The sequence below is a fragment of the Geotrypetes seraphini genome, chromosome 7 (genome assembly GCF_902459505.1).
Source record: "Geotrypetes seraphini chromosome 7, aGeoSer1.1, whole genome shotgun sequence".
Taxonomy (NCBI): domain Eukaryota; kingdom Metazoa; phylum Chordata; class Amphibia; order Gymnophiona; family Dermophiidae; genus Geotrypetes; species Geotrypetes seraphini.
In genome coordinates, this window is record NC_047090.1 from 98,028,884 (window position 1) to 98,052,856 (window position 23,973).

The 23,973-nt window shown below is 41.1% G+C and overlaps 1 protein-coding gene across 13 annotated transcripts in view; it reads left to right on the forward strand.

The window, feature by feature from the left end:
* GPHN (gephyrin) overlaps positions 1–23,973 on the forward strand; it is a 798,948-nt gene that overhangs the window by 443,102 nt on the left and 331,873 nt on the right. The window lies entirely within an intron of this gene.

The window sequence follows — 23,973 nt, forward strand, 5'->3', positions numbered from 1 at the left end:
GCACAAGTTAGAAAAAGTACCTCACTCCCCAGTGAAGGGGGAATGGTGTTAAAGGATACACAGAACCAAAGGCTAGACTTTGTCCTTAAAAGACAATTTGAAGCCGTTGCATTATGGTTAAAGGCGACAGCAGTGGTATTGTACATCTCATGGGCTTGCCATTCAAAGTTATGTCATGCTCTGGGAGCAGATGCCAATGCAGTTCTCCAGTTCCTTATGTCGAGAATTGTTTACTTGGTAGATGCTCTGTACGATCCAAACAATGTCTTGAGCAGAATTTCTACATATGCTATTTCTGAACCAGACTGTGGGCGGGAGATTCATCCTCGAAAGCTACACTAAACAAATTACCATTTAAGAGTTAATTGTTCTTATGTCCAGTGTGCAGGATCAAATGCCAGTCTTTACCTGACAGACCATGGACCCCTAGGAGGTCAGATTGAGCAAATTTTTGTGGCTCTCGGCACTTTCGCCAGTGCTCAGGTGGACCTTCAATTTAGAGATCTTTTCAAGGCTTGAGGCAGAGATTTAGGGGTGCTAATCATCGGCAATCCTCTGGATCTCTTCCCACAGCAGTCCCCAAAAAACAGTTATGATGCCAGGTCAGAAGATGTACCTCCAAGGATAGGAGGGAGACTGTCAACTTACTGGGAGGCATGGGTGAAGATCAACTCAGACCACTGGATATTGGAAATTATTTAGGAGGGGTACAAGCTCGAGTTCTTTCATCTCCCAGACCTCTTTCTGGATTCTCCGACAGGAAAGCCAAAGAAGGTGGTCCGAGTCTGAGCGATAGTAAAGAGGCTATTATATCTAGCAGCCATAGAACATAAGAATATAAGAATTGCCGCTGCTGGGTCAAACCAGTGGTCCATCATGCCCAGCAGTCCGCTCACGCGGCGGCCCTCTGGTCAAAGACTAGTACCCTAACTGAGACCAGCCCTATCAGCGCTCGTTTTTGTTCAGCAGGAACTTGTCTAACTTTGTCTTGAATCCCTGGAGGGTGTTTTCCCCTATGACAAGACTCTGGAAGAGCGTTCCAGTTTTCTACCATTGTCTGGGTGAAGAAGAACTTCCTTATGTTTGTATGGAATCTATCCCCTTTCAACTTTAGAGAGTGCCCTCTCGTTTTCCCTACCTTGGAGAGGGTGAACAACCTGTCCTTATCTACCAAGTCTATCCCCTTCAGTCCCTTGGCTGTCCTGGATGAAGAATTGGGCTAAGGCAGATACTGCAAATACTTTATCATACCCAAACGATTCTCAGAAGACTGGGGGCCAATCTTGGATCTGAAATCAGTCAGTGTGGCTCTCAAGATACCGCATGGAAATAGTAAAATCGGTCAATGCTTCCGTGGCACTGGGGGAATTTCTTGACCGAGGCCTGAAAATGAAGAAGAGATGGAACTGTACACAACCAGGGATACACACATAAATGAATATTTGTTAAAATATAAACATTTATTAAAATTCAGTAAAACAGTCTTTGACTCAAATATTGGGGCATCTTTTCCCTTTTTTTGCTGTGCAGTAGGATATCTCATTTCTAACAAATAACGACCATTAGGCTCCTCCAGTTCACCCCATGTTATTCCCATAAAAATGCTGGAAGCTCCAGCTGACAGGTTTTTTTTTTTTCAATTACTAAGGGCTTCTTTTATCAACAACAGTAGAGCCTTTTACCTTGGGCCAGCGAGGTAAATGCTCCAATTCTCATAGGACTTGAATGAGCATCAGGGCATTTACCTCACCAGCCCATGGTAAAAGGTTATTCCGCTGCTTGATATAAAGAGTCCAAAGTTATTAGATAAAGTACAGAAGTCTGCCTTTTCACTATTTCTACATGGCCTTTCAAAATCTATAGACACCTAGGCCTGAAATATTTCATCTTTATTTTAGTTTATTTTTTTCAAAACCTTGCCCATTTTTCAATTCTTATATCTAACCAGAGAATGTGAAATAGCATTCAGTGGGTACAAGAGTAACCCAAAGCTCTCAAATTAATTTTATACTGTAGAGAACTCCTCATTATTTTGTTCACAGACCTTAAATTCTGATACCATGATTCTATCCATTTTAAGGCAGACAGGCATAGACTTTGCTGTGAAACCAGTGGAGCCACCTGGAGGTGCTCTTGGCTGCTGAAGCCCAGGGGTATAAAGATATTTTTTAAAAATTGATCTATTCTAAGGATAAACACATTCAGGCCCAAATCATGTTGTTGGACTATTGTACCAGGCTTCATCTAGCCTTGTTATTCTCAGTCAAATAAATATAAGATTGAAGCTGAATGGTGCACCAGCTTTGAGTTTAAATTCTTCAATATCCTATGACTAATGCTGAAGGCTACAAGCAGAAGAAAAATAAATTGACAAATCAAGATTTAGGATAGCTTGCTGCTGTTGTATTTCATGCAGGGGGTGCTAACTGGATCATTTACTACTTCCTCACCTAAAACAATTCAATCTGTGTGGAATGGGCTAAGGTCACATGAAAAAGCTATAAATTATCATGTTCTTAGCTGTGGTTTAGTAGCACCAACGAAGGAAAGTGATTTGCAAATACGTCTGTTATCTAACTTGTCTCATACTATACCTCATCAAACAGGCTGCCATCTCATTTATTATGGATAAAATTTCTTTGGATACTGCATCATTAGTCTTCTTTGACAAAGACTACAGTGCTGAACTTTTTCACTTTTTTTGTTTGAACATTTCCTTGGACAAATTTAATCAAAGCCATTCATCAAGTTGCACAATGCTTTTCGATTTCAGACATGGCATATAAAAGAAATAGGAGGCACTCCGGTGCTCACATTGTATACTGCAGCAATTTCTTTGATCCATTTGCATTAGAGACTTGATTTTTACAAGAATTGTTTTTCTATAGCATAGCAGTTAGAACATCAAGCAGAGAATCAAGGAAGCCAGGGTTCAAATCCTGTGGGCATTCCTTGTGCTCTTTAGCATGCCACTTCCACCTCTATTGCCCCAAGTACAAACTAAGGCCCACTTCCTAACATGCGGGAAAATCATGCTTTTCAGTATTTTACTGCAGAAAAATCACCCCGAGATTTATAAACTTGTGATATGCAAATGCCATAGTGTAGTAAATCCCAGCATAATGTTTAACTCACAGCAAGCATTTATGACTGCAGTTAACAATAAATAGTAGGTCTCATCCTGGGCTTGCTACTTTTTAAAGAGAATGGCAACAAAATAAAGAGACTCCCCTTCCTCAGCAACAACTAATCCATACTGGCCTAGTATTAAAGCAGCTTGTTTTATTACAGAGTCCTCCCTTGCTTTGCCCCAAGTGTGCAACAGTGCAGGTTAAATAACACCTTTATGGTGTTATTTAACCTGCCTCAATTGGAGTCCTGACTACAGGTAATATCCCCAAAATTTCAAGTTGTGATGCAGAAGGATGAAATTTACATTCTTCAACTCTGCCTCCTTTTCCAGTGGCTGTTAGTGCCTGCTTCAGTTTTTCCTTCTGTAAGTGAGTTAAAGATGTTGTTCTGATCTGCTCTGATCATTTTTTTCTTATTTGGTGTGGGGGGGGTCTCTGAACCCGGAGGTTTTTCTGTGCTCAAGAGGTTCCCAGTGGCCCTGGGACAGCTCTGATTGGGAAAGGATGTAAACTCTGTGGAAAGAAGTCTACTTCTTGCAGGGAAACCCTTGGAGTACCTGTCTTGTCAGCCTGAATTTGCACTTGTGGAGCTCGGGGTCCATTCCCCTGGTAGCTGGCTTGCAACCTGATTTATTAGGTGCTTGAGCACAGGCTAATTCTTTACTTATAGCAACCTGTGAACTACTGTCTGCCTTTGGAACAAGGCATTAATTTGGTAGGATTTTTCTGCCCTATTCTTTTTTTTTCTTCTAGGTGTAAGTTCTTCTGCACCACAGTTTGGCTGAGAAACATCGTATCACCAAAGCTGCTACTCAGGTTACAACTTCTGTCTCTGTGCAGACAGAAAATGTTACCCAGACAGAGGGAGTAATAGTTCCATGTACAAGCTGTCTTCAACTTAAGTCCCTCATGAAGGAGGTAAAAGAACTGAGAGAGGAGGTATCAATATTGAGAAGCATCTGTGAGAATGAGATGTACATCGATGAAATGGTTCATGAGGTGTCAAAGATTTCCAGTAGTGGAGAAGAAGAGGCTATGCTGAAGAAGACAGCTGGACTCAGATTATGCAAGATTGGTACTGTGACTACCCCTGCCCTTGAACTGAAGAACCGGTATGCTGTCCTGGAAGTGGAGGAGATGAGAGCAATCCAAGGAGAGGAAGGACCAGAGCTTGAAATCCCCAAAACTACTGGATCCGTAACCACTAGGAGGCGTAAGGAAGTGGTAGTTGGCGATTCTCTTCTGAAGGGTACAGAAGCGTCCATCTGCAGACCAGATATGATGTCACGAGAGATATACTATCTGCCTAGAGCCAAAATCCAAGTTTTTACGGAGAGCTTGCCGAGACTCATCAAGCCTGATGACTACTATCCGATGCTGCTCATCCACATTGGCACTAACGATACTGCCAGGTACCCCTACAAACATGTCAAAAGTGACTTTGTGGCTCTGAGAAGGTGAAGCAGTCAGGTGCGCAGGTGATATTCTCATCCATCCTCCCTGTCAAGGGTAAAGGCCAAGGCAGAGAAGCTCACAACCTGGAGATGAATGCTTGGCTACGTGGATGGTATCGTCGACAGTGTTTTGGCTTCCTAGACCATGGGATGATCTTCCAAGGGCTGCTAAGCAGGGATGGTGTGCATCTATCAAAGAAGGGAAGAAGTTACTTTGCCAGCAGGGCTTTAAGCTAAAAGTGATGGGGCTGGGTGGTCAAAGCTCCCGGGTGAGTATAAGCCCTCAGGTAAGTAAATCACTTAATACCTCTACACGGATGGGAAAAGGGGGCAGTGTCTGGAAAGCAGTATATACTAATGCTCGAAGTATGGGAAACAAAATTCTGGATCTAGAAGCTGTGATGGAAGAAGAGGAGTTAGATATAGTGGCGATCATGGAGACATGGTTCACAGAGAACCGTGACTGGGATATAGTTATATCAGGCTATAATCTGTTCAGGAAAGACAGGGTAGGAAGAAAAGGAGGAGGAGCGTTATATGTTAAAAAACATTTTAAAGCCACACAATGGCAGGATCTGCAGGGCCAGAAAAAGGCATTGTGGATCAATTTGGAAAGAGGGAATGGTGAATATATTTATATTGGTGTGATATACAGGCCTCTTTCACAGATGAAAGAAGTAGATAGAGATTTAATAGTAGACATTCAGAATATATCTTAAAAAGGGGAAGCCTTGCTAATAGATGAATTTAACATGCTGGATGTTGATTGGGGTATCCCTATTGCAGGGTCTTCTAGAAGTAGCTCCGTTTTTAGTCCATAATTTAAACATTTACATGTGATTCTCCTAATTTATTTTTTATGTTGAATTATATATATTTGTCAAAGTTCAACAGTACCTGCAATTAACTATCTGTATCTAATCTCCTTAGACTCCCCTCCATCTTGAATCGCCGCCGCAAAGCGGCGGCCCGCTGGACACGCCCACCTCAGCTGGTACATGACAATAATTACTCCCCCACTTGCGGCGCATGCCGCAAAGGTGCGTGCCAAAGGAGCGCGATCAAGGAGCAGGTCCTGCTCCTTGATGCGCTCCTTTGGGCGCAAATTTGGGTAAAAACTCTTAAACAAATTTATGATCTGTACAAGTTCTTAGTTTTCCTATTATCATTTTCTTATAAATCCCTCATTTTACCATGTATGGCTAAAACTTATCTGAATCATTTCATCTTTTTTGCTCAACTTTGTCTACATATTTACTTCCTTTCAATGGAACCTACTATTCATCAGATACCTATTCAATGTGGCCATAGACCCTCGCCTATAGTTATACCAACAGGTCCAAATTTCTCCAACTTAACTAATCTCACCTCTGATAAAGTTTCTAGGTTCCCAGTTATAATACAACCCCAAACACTCAATTTAGGCCTTATCAACGTCAGGTCATTTCGTAAAAAACACCATGTAATCAAAGATCTCATAACTAATCATTCATTAGATCTTCTCTGTATTGTTGAAACATGGCTTACCAACGGAGACGAGGCATACCTCAATTTTACTAGCCCCCCAGGCTATAATTTTTTGCTTTAACCATCGTACAGATCGAAAAAGAGGTGGTCTTGCTATCATATATAAATCCACCTTAACTATAGTTGTAGAAAATACTAATAATAATAATTTTATTGAGACTATTCAACTAAAAATTAATACTAACCCAACCATTGACCTATTATTATTATATACCCCCCCACCAATAAATTCATCCACAACTTCACAGCTATTATTAGTAATCTGATTTTTCCATTACTTCCCAATTTCCCCTCATTCTAGGAGATTTTAATCTACATTTTGATGATCTAGCTAATTCATACACATCTGAAGTTACAACCCATCTTGATGACCTTAATTTTGTTGCTCTTAATTCAGGTCCTACACATATTAAAGGCCACACATTAGACATGATCTTTGTCCTTAACGAATATTCTCCACAGTTCTCTAAACCTAACATAACAAAAGTCCCCTGGTCAAATCATAGCCTCATTCAATCTCTCTATACATTCCAACCTACACCAGTATCCCCTAAACTTCCAAAAACCATCCTTATATGTGATTTTCAAAATATCAATGAGTCCCTTATCTCTTCATCTTTATTAATTGACTCTAAAAAATTCCTATCTGCGACTATAAACGAACAACTCGTCGTTTGGAATAACGCTTGCCAGTCACTTTTAGACCTAATAGCACCATCAGCTACCCAAATAATCTCCTCTAAAAAACAAAGAAATCCCTGGTTTAATTCTATACTTTTATTACTGAAACGCCAACTGCGTTCCACAGAACGTAAATGGCGCAAAACACCCTCTCAAATCAATCTGGACAATTACAATAAGCAATTTCACCATTACCGTCAATCAATTAATTCTGTAAAAAAACAATATTACTCTAAAAAAATTTCTACAACAAAAAATTCATCCACCCTCTTTAAAATCCTTAAACAATTAACGATATTTAAACACAAACCAGCTATTTCTATGGACGATGCCCCCTCATCACAAACCTTGGCCGATTACTTTCAGACAAAAGTAAAATCAATAAGATCTTATATCACAAGTAAAATCGCCACTTCCTCAGGTCCCGCTTGTTCCGAAGATATTGAATTTCCCACACTAAATGCTACATGCTCCAAACTTTCTCTCCCTTCATTAAAAGATATAGAAAATACTTTACACTCTATCAATATCAAAGGTTCCAATACTGAATCTTTTCCTCCCTTTCTTTATAAACGTTACTTTTCTATCTTGGGACCTTATATTCTCCAAATTATTCATAAAAGAGTTTGTACAGCAAGTCTTCCATCAGAGTGGAAACATTCCATTCTTTATCCAAGGGTTAAAGATACAAAAAATTCTCTTATAGACAAGTTCTAATTATCACCCAATAGCCAATCTTCCGTTTTTAGCCAAACTAACAGAAAAACTCGTTTTTAACAATTATCAGATTTCATCGAAAAAACTCAGGTATTACATCCTAATCAAGTTGGTTTTCGTAAAAACCACTCCACAGAACACTCTCTATTAGGACTCACTACAACTATCCAATACAACCTTGATCAACACAAATCTGTACTACTAATTTCCTTAGATCTTGCGGCTGCTTTCAGCACAATTGATCACTCTTTACTACTTCAAAGACTCGCTTCCATTGGAATAACAGATCAAGCACTAGAATGGTTCAGATCCTATTTTTCTGACAGATCTTCTACAGTTCATTTTAATAAGACTACTTCAAAACCATATCATACTAACTTCGGTGTTCCACAAGGTTCTATATTATCTCCTTTACTATTTAATATCTACCTGGCCCCTCTCCTGACTCTTTGTCAATCAATAGGATTTACAGCTTATGCTTTTGCTGAAGATCTTCAACTTATGCATAATATAGACCCTGCAAATCAAGATGATATTGCTCTTATTAACCAAAAACTTTCCACCATTCATGATTGGTTAAATAATAATATGCTTTCATTAAATATTTCTAAAACTAATACCATGTTATTTGCATGGAAAGAAGGCTTACATTTAACTGCTCCAATTTTAATTGATAATATTCCACTCAAATTAACTACTATTATAAAAATATTAGGGGTACTAATTGATCACAAACTTACATTTCATCCTCAAATCAGTATTCTAGTTAAAAACTGCTTCTATAAATTAAGGATGATCAGATCAATCCGTCCCCTTCTTGATGCTAATTCCCTGACAGTTTTAATACATTCTCTTGTAATATCCAAAATTGATTATTGTAACTCTCTACTCAAAGGCATAAATTTAAAAGAAATAAAACGTTTACAACTAATCCAAAACACCGCTATTAAACTCATATCTGGTTCTAAAAAATATGATCATGTTACTCCACTACTACGAAAAGCTCATTGGTTACCAGTCATACATAGGATAACATATAAAATCGCCCTTTTAACTTTCAAAACAATACAAACACACACCCCAGTATTCATTGACAGACTTCTAATCCCATATGATCCACCTAGAGCTCTTAGAACCACTTCTAAACATACTCTTAGGCCCTGATTCTCCAAAAGTGCGTCCCGATTTTAGGCAGCTGTAGGCATCCTACAGCTGTCTAATCAGCCAATCGGGATGCACGTTTTTTAAAAAAAATGCTCCCCAGGCAGGCCGCATATATTGAAGGCGAGGCCCGCAAGACACCTAGGCCCTGAATCTGTATAGGACGCCCGGGAGAAGCGTCCTATTCAGAATCGGCTTACACTAAACCCCGATTCTGTAACCGGCGTCCATGTTACAGACGCTGGTTAGAGAATCGGGTTAGATTAGACATGGCCCGCTACACTTATCGCGGCAAGGGATCTCTCTGCCGCTATAAGTATAGCGGGCCGCGGCCTGTCCGATCGCTGGCAGGAAGGGTGCCCAATCCCTCCTGCCCAAAGATGCACCCTCCCCCCCCCGACAATATCGATCGCTGGCAGGAGGGTGCCCAATCCCTCCTGCCCGAAGACGCACCCTCCCTCCCCCCCCCCGGCGCTAACAACCCCCAAACCTCCACCCCACCAAACTAACCTGTTCTTACGGCCAGATGGGTCTTGCCCGTCCAGCCGGCAGGCATGCCTGGTCGAAATGAGGTGGGCCCGCCCCTTCCTGGCCCATCCCGCCGAAGTCTAAGGCCTGATTGGCCCAGGCTCTAGAAGCCTGGACCAATCAGGCCTTAGGCATAGCGGGTCCGCCCATCCCCACTAAGTCTAAGGTCTGATTGGCCAATCAGGCCTTAGATTAAGTGGGTTGGGCGGACCCGCTATGCCTAAGGCCTGATTGGTCCAGGCTTCTAGAGCCTGGGCCAATCGGGCCTTAGACTTCGGCGGGATGGGCCAGGAAGGGGCGGGCCCGCCTCATTTCGACCAGGCGTGCCTGCCAGCTGGACGGGCAAGACCCATCTGGCCGTAAGAACAGGTTAGTTTGGTGGGGTGGAGGTTTGGGGGTTGTTAGTGCCGGGGGGGGAGGGAGGGTGCGTCTTCGGGCAGGAGGGATTGGGCACCCTCCTGCCAGCGATCGATATTGTCGGGGGGGGAGGGTTCGTCTACGGGCAGGAGGGATTGGGCACCCTTCCTGCCAGCAATCGATATTGTTGGGGGGGGGGAGGTTGCGTCTTCAGGCAGGAGGGATTGGGCACCCTTCCTGCCAGCGATCGGACAAGCCGCGGCCCGCTATACTTATCGCGGCAGAGAGATCCCTTGCCGCGATAAGTATAGCGGCCGCGTCTACTTACAATGTAGACCAGCATTTTGCTGGCCTACATTTTAAGCTTCTCCTCTACTAGGGAGACGCGTAGGGCCGCCTAGGTTCGCCTAAGGCCCTTAGGCGAGCTTAGGCATCTTGCGGGTCTCCCTAGGCTCCTGGAGGCGCCTTCAGGCCTGCCTGGGGAGCATTTTTTTTAAAAACATGCATCCCGATTGGCTGATTAGACGGCTGTAGGACGCCTACAGCTGCCTAAAATCGGGACGGCACTTTGGAGAATCAGGGCCTTAGTGTCCCATCTCTAAGGATAATAGGTACTCGCCGTACCACAATCTTCTCGGTAACTGCGCCTATGATTTGGAATTCTCTTCCTATATATAAGATCTGAACAAAATATACAGAAGTTCAAAAGCAATCTAAAATGTTTTATTTTTAAAGATGCCTATAATTGACTATTTGATTTAGTCCAGCAAATTTGTTAACTTTTCCCTACCCTAATGTACTTTCCTTTTATGTATCTTTCCTTGATAAATATTGTAGTTCTCCCCTCCCTCCCCTCCCACTGTACCACTAAGGTCTTAATAGTTAAGTAAGAAAACTGTCTGACTTATTTGTTTGTCTATAAAAGTTTTTATTATCATTGTACAACGCTTAGTATCCTAGGATAAGCGTTTAATCAACTATATGAATAAACTTGAAACTTGATTTTGGATTATCTACAAGGAGAACTATTCCAGCAGTTAGTAATGGAACCCACGCGGGATGGGATCATACTGGACTTAGTGCTTACAAACAGGGAAAGTGTTTCTGAAGTTGCAGTGGGTGATCATCTAGCATCTAGTGATCACTGCATGGTACAGTTTAATATTAAGATGGGTATAGAAAGGGCTCATTCAAAAGCAAAGGTTCTAGACCAGGGCTGCCCAAGTCTGGTCCTCGAGATCTACTGGCAGGCCAGGTTTTCAGGATATCCACAAAGAATATGCATGAGAGAGATTTGCCTGCACTGCCTTCTTGGTATGCAAATCTCTCTCATGCATGTTCATTATGGATATCCTGAAAACCTGGCCTGCCAGTAGATCTTGAGGACTAGACTTGGGCAGCCCTGTTTTAGACTTTTAAAAAACTAACTTTGTTCGGATGGGGGTTTACGTCAAAGAATTATTGTCTGGATGGGAACGTCTGGAAGGAGTGGAAATGTGGTGGTCAAAACTGAAAGGAGCGATTTTAAAGGCAACAAACTTTTTGTGAGGCAAGTAAGTAAAAGTAAGAGGTAAAGATGGCCACTTTAGTTGTCAAAAGTAATAGCTGAGAAGGTAAGGAATAAGAGGTTAGCTTTCATAAACTACAGAAGATTGCAGAAAGAGGAAGACAGGCAAAAAATATCTGGGAAAGTTAAGGAAAGCAAAGATGCAAATGGAAGAAAAAAATAGCTGACACGGTAAAATGGGGAGACTAGACATTTTTTTTTTTTAGATATATTAGTCATAGGAAGAAGTGCAAAACTGGCATTGTGAGACTCGAAGGTGAAAGGGAGGAATATGTAGAAGCTGATAAAGAAAAGGCCAAATTTCTCAACAGATATTTCTGTTCTGTGTTCACAGCTGAAGAGCCGAGAGCAGGACCGCAGAAGACAACTATGAATAGGGATGAAGGAATAATAGACCCTAATCGATTTTTAGAGGGTTGTGTTCGTGAGGAGCTAGCTAAAATAAAGGTAAACAAAGTAATGGGGCCGGATGATGTACATCCTAGGTTGCTGAAGGAATTTAGGGAAGTTCTGGTAGCTCCGTTGACTGACCTTTTCGAGTCTCTAGAGTCAGGAATGATAACAGAGGATTGGTGAAGGGCGGAAGTGGTCCCTTTCCACAAAAGTGGAAGTAAGAAAGAAGTAGGGAATTACAGACCGGTAAGTCTAACTTCTGTGGTAAGCAAATTAATGGAAACACTTTTAAAACAGAGCATGCTCAAGTTTCTGGAATCCTGTGGATTACAGGATCGGAGGGAACATGGATTCACTACAGGTAGGTCTTGTCAGATAAATCTGATCAATTTATTTGGCTGGGTGACCAGAGAATTGGATAGAGGATGTGCGCTAGATGTGATGTATTTAGATTTTAGCAAAGCCTTTGACAGTGTTCCACACAGACATCTAATAAATAGAGTATGGGTCCCAAAATGATGGGCTATGTCAAGAACTGGTTGAGTGGAATGTGACAGAGGGTAGTGATCAATGGAGATCACTCTGAGGAAAGGGATGTTACCAGTGGTGTAACTCAAGGTTCTGTTCTTGGGCCTGTTCTTTTTAACATTTTTATAAACGATATTGCTGAAGGGTTGTCGGGTAAGATTTTCCTCTTTGTGGATGATACGAAAATCTGCAATAGAGTAGACACATCGTATGGTGTGAATAACATGAAGAAAGATCTAGCGAAGCTTGAAAAATGTTCTGAAATTTGGCAGCTAAAATTTAATGCTAAGAAATGCAAGGTCATGCATTTGGGCTGCAAAAACCCGAGGGAACGATACAGATTAGGGAGTGAAGAGCTTAAGTGCACAACAGAAGAGTGGGATTTGGGTGAGATTGTATGTGATGATCTTAAGGTGGCCAAACAAGTTGAAAAGGTGACGGTGAAAGCTAGAAGGATGCTAGGTTGCATAGGGAGAGGTATGGCTAGTAGGAAAAAGGAGGTATTAATGCCCCTGTGTAAGACTTTGATGAGACCTCATTTAGAATATTGCGTACAGTTCTGGAGACCACACCTTCAAAAAGATATAAAAATGATGGAGTCGGTCCAGAGGAAGGCTACTAAAATGGTATGTGGTCTTCATCATAAGGCATATGGGGACAGCCTTAAATATCTCAATCTGTATACTTTGGAGGAAAGGCGGAAGAGGAGAGATATGATAGAGACGTTTAAATACCTACGTAACGTCTCTTTAATTTGAAAGGAAACCCTGCAATGAGAGAGCATAAGATGAAGTTAAGAGGTGATAGGCTCCAGAGTAAACTATTGAAATACTTTTTTACTGAAAGGGTGGTAGATGCATGGAACAGTCTCCCAGAAGAGATGGTGGAGACAGACTGTGTCTGAATTCAAGAGGACCTGGGATAGGCACATGGGATCTCTCGGAGAGAGAAAGAGATAATGGGTACTGCAGATGGGCAGACTAGATGTGCCATTTGGCCTTTATCTGCCATCATGTTTCTATGTTTCTGTTTGGCCCCCGTGGTGGTCCAGTCAGGCTTTGGCGGGTGCCAGCTGCATTTTCTCCCCTCTTGTTGTGTAGCTCCATAGTGCTTGAGATCTCTGTCTGACTTTGGTTTGACTAGCAGTCTGAAGATCACAACACATTGATTCGATTTGGCTGACTGAGGCAGTGTCTTCTCCAGATTCCAACTCCTGTAACTACTGAAGCAGGCTAGCACTAGCACAATATACTGAGAGGGCAGGTTATTGTAGCCTATGGGAAAATCAGTAGGGGTCTAAAATTGCATGTTTCAAGCATTTCTGGGACTGGATTTAAGGTCCCCCAACTCCAAAAACCCCTTTCCAGAATTTTTGACCTTTCTTTTGGGTTTACCTGGGCCCTTTTTGGTGTGGCCAAGCTGCCACGGTAGCCATCTTGGATGTCCCAATTTTTGTTTAAAAACCTCCATCTGCCTCAAAACCCTTCAATTTTGCAAAACTTACTTGGGATGGACTCCTCAGACTGTGATACCCATATATCATGCCTGATTTGCGCTAGATGCTTGATTGAGTGTCCATGTGCCATATGCCACTGGGCACATTAGAGAGGGCAGGAGCCTTCAGCATAGCCTCTCCTGGAACCCCTGGGGGATTACAGATGGCTCCTTTGTCTGGGGAAAAAATCCCCTCAAGAGTCTGTGGATAGCAATCGGGTAAAGCTCAGGTGTGTGGATGCCACAAAGCCCAAGAGGAGACTACGAGAAGCCCTGAAGGGATCCATGGGGCCCTCTAGTCAGGATTTTACCCCTGATTTTGTAAGTCTAATGTGGACAGCCTACTTAAATTGTCAGGGTTCCCAAGCTCCGGCAGAAGGAGTGCCAGTGGATGTGCAAGGGAGTTTGCCCACTTCAAATGCGCACCCTCAAGTGGAAGTCCCCGGACAGGATTCAGAAGCCCAGTCAGATAAGGACTGGGAGACTGAATCTATGCCTGCTGTCCCAGAGTGCATCTTCTATTATGGAAGATGTGGAAGCATGGGCAAAGGACCATGAGTCAAGAGGCAGTAGTAGCACTGGACCAGGAGGAAGACCTGACTGTACACTTTCTGTTTAAATCGACAGCCTTGTTGGAGCTTATTTCAAAGACACTGAGAGAATTAAAACTAGATTCTCCACAGGCAGCTGCTACACAGCTCTTTTATGAGAGCTTCTCAAACTCAGATTTCTTTTTTCCCTCACATCCTGATCTCACTTTCTTAATTACAGAGCATTGGGAGACCCCCGGCGGGCTCCCTATGGGTGGCTATGACTATGACAAAGCTTTACGCTATGCCTCCTGAATTCTCAGTTATTTGTCCAACCAAAGCTGGATTCCCTGGTAGTGCAGGTTACTAACTGTACTTCCTTCCCTAGTGAAGAGAGAGTAATATTAAAAGATGCACAAGATCACAGGGTGGATGTATTCCTTAAACAATTCGAAGCCTTTCTTAGCAGATGCTAAGAAAGAGGCAGCCGATGCTACTTTATCAGCTGCCTCTTTTTTAGCAAGCTCCATATAGGTGAGAGGGCACAGAATGAAGTTAAGAAATGATAGGCTCAGGAGTAATCTAAGGAAATACATTTTTACAGAAAGGGTGACAGGTGCATGGAATAGTCTCCCAGTAGAGGTGTTGGAAACAAAGATTGTGTCTGAATTCATGAAAGCGTAACAGGCATACATAGTAACATAGTAGATGATGGCAGATAAAGACCCGAATGGTCCATCCAGTCTGCCCAACCTGATTCAATTTAAATTTTTAAATTTTTTCTTCTTAGCTATTTCTGGGCAAGAATCCAAAGCTCTACCCGGTACTGTGCTTGGGTTCCTACTGCTGAAATCTCCGATAAAACCAACACCAGCCCATCTACACCCTCCCAGCCATTGAAGCTCTCCCCAGCCCATCCTCTACCAAATGGCCATATACAGACACAGACCGTGCAAGTCTGCCCAGTACTGGCCTTAGTTCAATTTTTAATATTATTTTCTGATTCTAGATCCTCTGTGTTCATCCCACGCTTCTTTGAACTCAGTCACAGTTTTACTCTCCACCACCTCTCTCGGGAGCGCATTCCAGGCGTCCACCACCTTCTCCGTAAAGTAGAATTTCCTAACATTGCCTTTGAATCTACCACCCCTCAACCTCAAATTATGTCCTCTGGTTTTACCATTTTCCTTTCTCTGGAAAAGAATGTGGGATCTCTTAAGGAGATAAAGAGTTAGTGGATGCTGTGGATGGGCCATTTGGCTTTTATCTGCCATCATGAATCCATGTTTCTATTAATATAGAGCCAAATCTTTTCCAGAGAAGGGAAAAATTATAAAACTAGAGGGCATAAATTGAGGTTGTAGGGTGATAGACTTAAGAATAATGTTAGGAAATTCTTTTTCACAGAGAGTGGTTGATGCTTGGAATGCCCTCCCAAGAAAGGTGGTGACAAAATTTTAAAAAGCATGGGATGAACACAGAGGATCTTTATTTAGAAAATGAATGGTATAAATTGAAGAACTAAGGCTAGTACTGGGCAGACTTGCATGGTCTTTGTCCTGTATATTTCAATTCAGTGTAGGATGGACTCGGGAGAGCTTTGACAGGAACTCCAGTAATTTTGAATATAAAGACAAAGTGGTTGGAGTGAACTTTGATGGTATCTCTAGTAGTTGGAACCTAAGAACAGTACCAGCCAGATGTCTATGGTCTATGGCCCAGAAATATCAAAGAACAAGATGATTTGATTTAATCATGAATTTATAATGTGTAACTATTGGGCAGACTGGATGGACCATTAATGTCTTTATCTGCTGTCATTTACTATTTTACTATGTAATACTTACGATTTTTTTCCCATTGGACTTTCTGTGACAATTTCTCCAAGCTGATTTTTCATACTAACACAGGATCGAATCAGTAGAAGCATAGCATTATATGTTAAGGAAAACCATGAATTGAACGGACTCAAAATTCTACAGGAGCAGAAACGCACCTTGAAATTCCTATGGGTAGAAATTCCATGTGTAAGGGAGAAAAGGATAGTTTCAAGTTCAAGTTTCAAGTTTATTAGTGTTTTTGATTAATCACTTAATCATAATTCAAAGCGATGGACATAATAATAAAATTACAGTATTTAGGGAATAATACAATACTTAACATAAACTTAGGTCCGAACAGGACTATTAATAAACTTAACAAACAAGAAAAGAGGGGGAAAAGGGAAGTGAACTACAAAATATTAAAAGTAGAACAATCAAGGAAAAAGGTAGGGGATATAAAATTCCATAATCATAATCAACAAGATAAATAAAACAAAGAGAGATAATTAATTATCAAAAGTGTCTTTAAAAAGAAAAGTTTTTAAATTAATCTTAAATTTATCAAGGTTGCGTTCTTCTGATAGTGATAGGAGTGTACTACCGTCCGCTTGACCAGGATGAACGAACAGATGCTGAAATGTTATCAGAAATTAGAGAGGCTAACAAACTGGATAACACAGTAATAATGGGGGATTTCAACTACCCTGATATTGATTGGGCAAATGTATCATCAGGGCATGCTAGGGAGATAAAATTCCTTGATGAAATCAAGGACTGCTTTATGCAGCAGCTGATTCAGGAACTGACTAGAAGTGAAGCAATTCTAGATCTAGTTCTTAGTGGAGTGCATAAATTGGTGGGGGAGATAATGGTGCTGGGGCTGGAATAAGTTTACACAGGCAATCCAATACTACAGCACTTAACTTTAAAAAGGAGACTATGATAACTTGAGGAGAATTGTAAAAAAAAAAAAAAAAAGAAACTTAAAGGTACAGCTGAAAAGGGTAAAAAATATACATCCTGGAAGCCCAGAATACATATATTCCATGTATTAAAAATGGGGGAAAGAAGACCAAATGACAGCCAGCGTGGTTAACGAGTGAGGGGAAGGAAGCTATTAGAGCTAAAAGAGAATACTTCAGAAAATGGGATCTGGCTGAAAATAAACAACACAAGTAATGTCAAGTCAAATGCAAGGCACTAATAAGGAAGGCAAAGAGAGATCTTTAAAAAAAAAATTGCGCTGGAAGCAAAAACACACCGTAAAAACCTTTTTAGGTATATTAAAAGCAATAAGTCGGGAAGGGAAATTTTTGGACCGCTAGATGACCTCAGGGAAGACAAAGAATGAATTCTTTGTCTTGGTCTTTACTGAGGAAGATATGGTAGATATACCGGTACCAGAAATTGCATTTAATTCTGATGAATCAGAGAAACTTGTACATATCTCTGTTACACTGGATGATGTAATGGGTCAATTTGACAAACTGAACAGTAGCAAATCACCTGGACCGGATGGTATACATCCCTGAGTGCTGATAGAATTGAAAAATGAACTTGCAGAGCTATTGTTAGTAACTTGTAATTTTTCTTAAAAAAAAAAAAAAGCATAGTACCAGAAAACTGAAGGGTGGCCAATGTGACACCGAATTTTAAAAAGGGTTCCAGAAATGATACGGGAAATTATAGACCATTGTTTCTGATGTCAGTGCCGGGCAAAATGGTAGAGACTATTATAAAGAGCAAAATGACAATATATACATAAACATGGGTTAATGAGAGAAAGCCAGCATGGTTTTAGTCAAGGAAAATCTTGCCTCACCAATCTGCTGCATTTCTTTGTGGATAAAGATGAAACAAGTTGATAGTCTGTATTTGGATTTTCAAAAGGCATTTAACAAAGTACCTCATGAAAGACATCTGAGGAAATTAGAAAGTCATGGGATAGGAGGCAATGTCCTTTTATGGATTGAGAGCTGGTTGAAAGACAGAAAACAGAGAGTGGATTTAAATGGTCAATATTCTCAATGGAGAAGGGTAAATAGTGGGGTTCACCAAAAATGAGAGTAAATAGTGGGGTTCCCCAAGGGTCTGTGCTTGGACAGCTGCTTTTTAACATATTTATCAATGATCTAGAGATGGGAATAACTAGTGAGATAATTAAATTTGCTGATGACACAAAGTTGTTTAAAGTTGTTAAATCGCAAGAGGATTGTGAAAAATCACAAGAGGACCTTTTGAGACTGGAAGACTGGGTGTCAAAAGGGCAGATAGCATTTAATGTGAGCAAGTGCAAAGTGATGCATGTGGGAAAGAGGAACCCAAACTATAGTTATGTGATGCTGGGTTCTGTGTTAGGAGTCACTGCTCAGGAAAAGGATCTGTCATTGTTGAGGATACGTTGAAACGCTCAGCTCAATGTGTAGCGACTACTAAGAAAGCAAATAGAATGTTAGGAATTATCAGGAAAAGAATGGAAAACAAAGATGTAAATGTTATAATGCTCTTATATTGCTCAATGGTAAGGCCACACCTCGAATACTGTATGCAGTTCTAGTTGCCGTATCTCAAAAAAGATATAGCAGAATTAGAAAAGGTACAGAGAAGGGCGACAAAAATTATAAAAGGGATGGGACGGCTTCCTTATGAGCCTAAAGTGGCTAGGGCTCTTCAGCTTGAAGAAGAGACGGCTCAGGGGTGATATGATTGAGGTTTATAAAATAATGAGTGGAGTGGAAAGGGTAGATGTGAATCGCTTGTTCACTCTTTCCAAAAATACTAGGCCTAGAGGACATGCGATGAAGCTACTAAGTAGTAGACTTAAAATTGATTGATTGATTTAGGTATTTATATACTGCCTATCAGGTTATCTAAGCAATTTATAATCAGGTACTCAAACAGTTTCCCTATCTGTCCTGGTGGGCTCAAAATCTATCTCATGTACCTGGAGCAATGGAGGATTGAGTGACTTGCCCAGGGTCACAAGGAGCAGCATGGGTTTTGAACCCACAACCTCTGGGTGCTGAGGCCATAGCTCTAACCACTAGGCCACTCCTTCCACCCAAACAAACTGGAGAAAATATACATATCTTCACACGTATTTAAACTCTGAAATTTGTTGCCAGAGAATGTGAGGATATCAGTTAACTTAGTGGGGTTTAAAAAAAAGATTTGGATACACTCCATGTATATCATTTCAGCTTAGGCGGTCTTTTACTAAGGTGCGCTAGCTAAATCGGCTAGCGTGCCTTAGTAAAAGACCCCCATAGTGTACTCTGTTCTTAGTGCAAATAAGGTATGTGCTTAATTGCAACTAGAGACTGCATCTTCCCTGCTAACTTTACTTCTGAAATATTGGTCAACAAAATCCCTAGTGTGTATATCAGGAAATTTTTTTCTGTACATTATTACTCAATTTCAAAGTATCCATAGGTAGACTTAACTTCAGTACAATACATCATTCAGTTGCTGCATTTGTCTTGTGTGTGAACCTTTCTAGAAAAAGAATGAATTTTAATGGCAGAAATACCAGTGTAGAATTCCTTGATATAAGTTCCCCTCTGTATACTATGTTAATTCTCAGAATAATTTAGGTAGAATGTCAGGAGGCAATTAATAGAAAAAAGGTTTCTGGCTACATACATACAGGGTAGGCCAAAAGTAGGTATACAGTACAGGCAGTCGTCGACTTACGACCACAATTGGTTCCGACTGCTAGGTCGTAAGTGGATCAGGACGTAAGTCTGTCTATGTTAAATTAAGGCAAGAATATTACACTGAGTAATGATATTTTAATCATTTTAATCATCTTAAAGCAATCTATTAACAACATTTTCTTTCTTTCTAAGTCAAACAACAATACAATTGTGGAAAACCAAACAAAAATAAGAAATTCAGTACAGTAAAGTACATTTAAGTCATGGCATCACTGGTACTTGGCTGCGGATTGTCAATATCTCCTTCATCAGGCGAGGCTGCGGACCCAGTGATGGGTGGAGTTGCTCTTTTCATAAACATAGTGAGCTGCGTCTGAATTGTTTTCTTTTTTCTCTTCATAAATTTCACAATAAGGACAAAATGTGTTGCATGCCATCCGTTCAATCCTTGCAAATCGTTCAATGTTTGAGTCCATGACTTCAAAATGGGCGAGGAGTTTATTCAGTAGAGCTAAACCTTCTGACAATCCCTTTGTGGTAAACATTCGTTGTGGCGCCTCATCCTCTTGGTCTTTCTCTAATTCTCTTATTTTTTCTTCCGCCACTCTTTCTTCTTCTAATTCTATCAGCTCTTCATTCATAAGTTCCCCTGATTCCCGGTCTAGCAACTCCTCAACATCTTCCATTTCACATTCCAATGAAAGGTCTTTTGACAGTTTCACTATTTCGTCACGAATCTCATCAAGTTCTTGTTCACTGTTAAATCCAGCAAAGGTATTCACTTGGAGGGGCATAATCAAAAGGAACGTCTAAGTCCGTTTTCGTCTAAGTCACAAGTCGTCCAAAGTAAAAAACTGCTTAGGACACATTTTCGAAAAATATGTCCACATTTTTTTTCGTTTCAAAAATCGTCTAAGTATACGTCCTATCAATCTGATCGTCCAAATCGCTAAATCGTCCATCTTTTATACCACATTTTCGTCTAACTTTTCGTCCAAGACAAAAATGCCTAGAACAAGCCCCGTTGGATGTGGGAGGGGTCTGCAAAGTGATGGACTGAACACCCAGACATGACCCCTAAATAGTGGGGTACCTTATAGGGCACTGCTGTGAACTTCACAAAAAGGATGCCTTGTCTTCTCCTCACTACAGCTCCCTTATAGGTGATGGTGAACCCCCCAAACCACCTCCAGAATCCCATAGACTCACTTATCTACCACCCCAATAGCCCTTATGGCTGTAGGAGCCTCTTATATGCCAGTAAAAAAGGGTTTTGGGGTGTATAGAGGAGTGCACATGTTTCAATATCAATGCAGTGATTACAGGGGCTTATGGGCATGGGTCCTCCTCTCCATGGGTCCCTAACCCACTCCCAAGATGGCTTAAGACGCATCTGTGCAGCACGACTAGGCTTTCCTATTCCAGGCTGCCAGGTGATGATGGTCTGGAGGCACAATTTTCAAGTTGTGATTAATATTTTTAGGGGGTGATCGGTGATCACTGGGGTAGTGTGTGGGGGTCTGTATTATGTGTTTGCAGTGCTTATATGGTCACTTTAGGTGGATTTAAATGACTTAGACCATGTTTTAAATGGTCTAAGTCACAACGTCCAAGTTCCATCGATCCAGGGCTGTATAACTTTTGGTTATACATGCAGTACGACTAAATCTAAGTCTGCCCACGTCCTGCCCAAATCTCGCTCTCGACACTCCTCCTGAAATGCCCCGTTTAATTATGGTCATTCAGCGGCACTATGAAGCCTAGGTCATTTAGATATACGTCCAAAACCCGTTTTTATTATCGGCAGTTGGACGTATTTTGACAATGTTCGTCCAAGTGCCGACTTAGGCCGATTTTTGGACGTTTTTCTCTTTCAATTATGAGCCCCATAGCGCTTAACACACTTCTTCCATGCACTTTTCCGTCACTGAGTCCCAAGCAGAAGCAAGATTTTTTATACACTTAAGAATGTTATACTGTTTCCAATAGTCATGTAGTGATAGTTCAGGATCGGCATCTGTAGCAGCTATGGCGAAAGTGGTTCTGAGATAGTTTGTCTTCAAAGTAGCAATGGCCCCTTGGTCCGTCAGTTGAATAAGTGGTGTAGTGTTCGGGGGCAAAAATAACACTTTCACATTGGGATAGAGATCAGCTAAGTGATGTGGATGTTCAGGCGCATTATCAAGCAACAATAAAATTTTGAAGGGGATTCCTTTCTCCAAACAGTACTCACGCACTTGAGGAATAAAACAATTACTGTACCAATCCTCAAATAAAGCCTGGTTCATCCATTACGGCTTGATCTATAATAAATTGGCAAAGTGTGCTTGTTCACATTCTTAAATGCACGTGGATTTTCAGAATGGTAAATTAATAAGGGCTTCAGCTTGAACCCACTGATTTTTCCTCCGAGCAGTAGAGTGAGTCTATCCTTGTGTGCTTTAAATCCTGGTATGCTTTTGGCTTCTTTGTGGATGTAAGTGCGTCCTAGCATCCGCCTCCAATATATCCCTGTTTCATCCACATTAAAAATTTGCTCTGCCAGGTAACCCTCCCCTTGATTATCTCTTCTAAACTATCAACAAACTTTTTAGCTCCTTCCTCATCTGCACTCGCTGTTTATCCAGTCACCCGAACATTATGCAACTGGAATCTATTTTTAAACCTCTTAAATCAACCAGTACTTGCCACAAATTCTTGACTGTAGTCTTCTACAGCACGTTCCTTTAAAGTCCCAAACAGACTTCTAGCCTTTGACTGTACTGTAAAGAGGCTTAAGGGCGTCCGCTTTTGAATCTGATCGTCCATCCAAATGTTTAACAATTTCTCCATTTCATCGATGGGTTCAGTACGTTGCTTAGGAATCACTGTTGACCTCAAAGGTGCAGAACCTTTCACAGCTTCACAAATTCTATTTTTGTCCTTTATAATAGTCGACACAGTAGAGTGTGATAACTTTATATCACATGCGATTGCATTCACTTTCTTTCCTCCTTCATACTGTTTTATTATCATCATTTTGGTGTCTAGATCTATGGCCTTTCTTTCCTTTTTGGAAGGCTGAGGAGTGGACAGAGACAATTTCCTCTTCGTTGTCATTGTTACTACATGAAATCGCCAAAACAACAAGGCACAAACTCATTTGGGGCAACACCCCTGCGTATGTTATCACGCTGCTTAGCGAGACTTCGGAGAGCGGAAGTCGCATTGTAAGGTCGAACAGTCGTAACTTAGATAGGTCATAAGTCGACGACTACCTGTATTTATTCATTTCTTTATATTTTACAGGTGTCACAAATAATATTTGTGTGAAGTTGTATCAGTTACATTGTTTCACTTTTACTTGATTATCATTCAGTACTGTATTATACCTATTCAATACCTATAAACTAAAAAAGAAATAATGAATAAATACTGTATACCTTACTTTTGGCCCATTCTGTATAACTGCTGCCTCTCTATCTATACCACCTCTAACAGGTCACCTTATATACCCCCCTTATACAAAGCTGTGTTAGGCTTTTTTATCGCTGGCTGCAGCGGTATTAGCTCCAACGCTCATAGGAATTCTGTGAGCGTTGGAGCTAATACCTCAATGGCTAGCAATAAAAAAGCCTAATGCAACTTCATAAAAGGGGGCCATAGTAAGCTGAGCATTCCAAGTTTATGCCAGTCACTGGCTAAATATGCATTCCTAGTTCATATTCCTTAATGAACCAGATTTCTATTGGTTTCATGCTTTAGAGAACCAGGTAGGCCTTCACCTTCCAGCTGTGCCAACTGCGTCCCTGTCAAATTACCAAGGAGGCTGCTTTTTTTCTAGTACAGTTGAACCCAATGCACTCCAACATGATAGTACTCACCAACCACCACCTTAGCCACTGCTCAATCACCTCTGTGCCTGATCCAGGTCCCTATCTGGGGGAAGGGACCTCCTATGACAAAAGAAGAGGGGTCTGGGAGCACACAGTGATCTGTTAGATGTGGCTCACTGGCTCATTAAATTACCATAAAATAATTAAAACTTTGGGGAACAGAATTTTATAGTTCATGGAAATATTGCAAGGACTCTGGATTTCTTCTAAGAAGTCAATCTGTTTAGCTAGTGAGGAGAGAAAATTGGCAGAAATAATTTTAACTAGTGATCCAAGTTTAATTACCTGTTTTGCATCTCTGGCTGCTTAAGTCAGGCCTAATGAGAATAAGAAATACATTGCTGGATATAAAAATTAAATATATATATAAAAGATGGAGAGGTGAATGATGAATAATTTTGCACTGTGGTGCCAAAGAATGCAGCTGAATAATTGGCCTGCAGCCTGGATTCTCTCTCAGCTGCTAAAGTTGAATTGTTAGTGCTGCTACCAGGACATCTTTTATGCTTTCATACCAGAACTGAGAAATCAATCATGAGCAAGGTGGGATA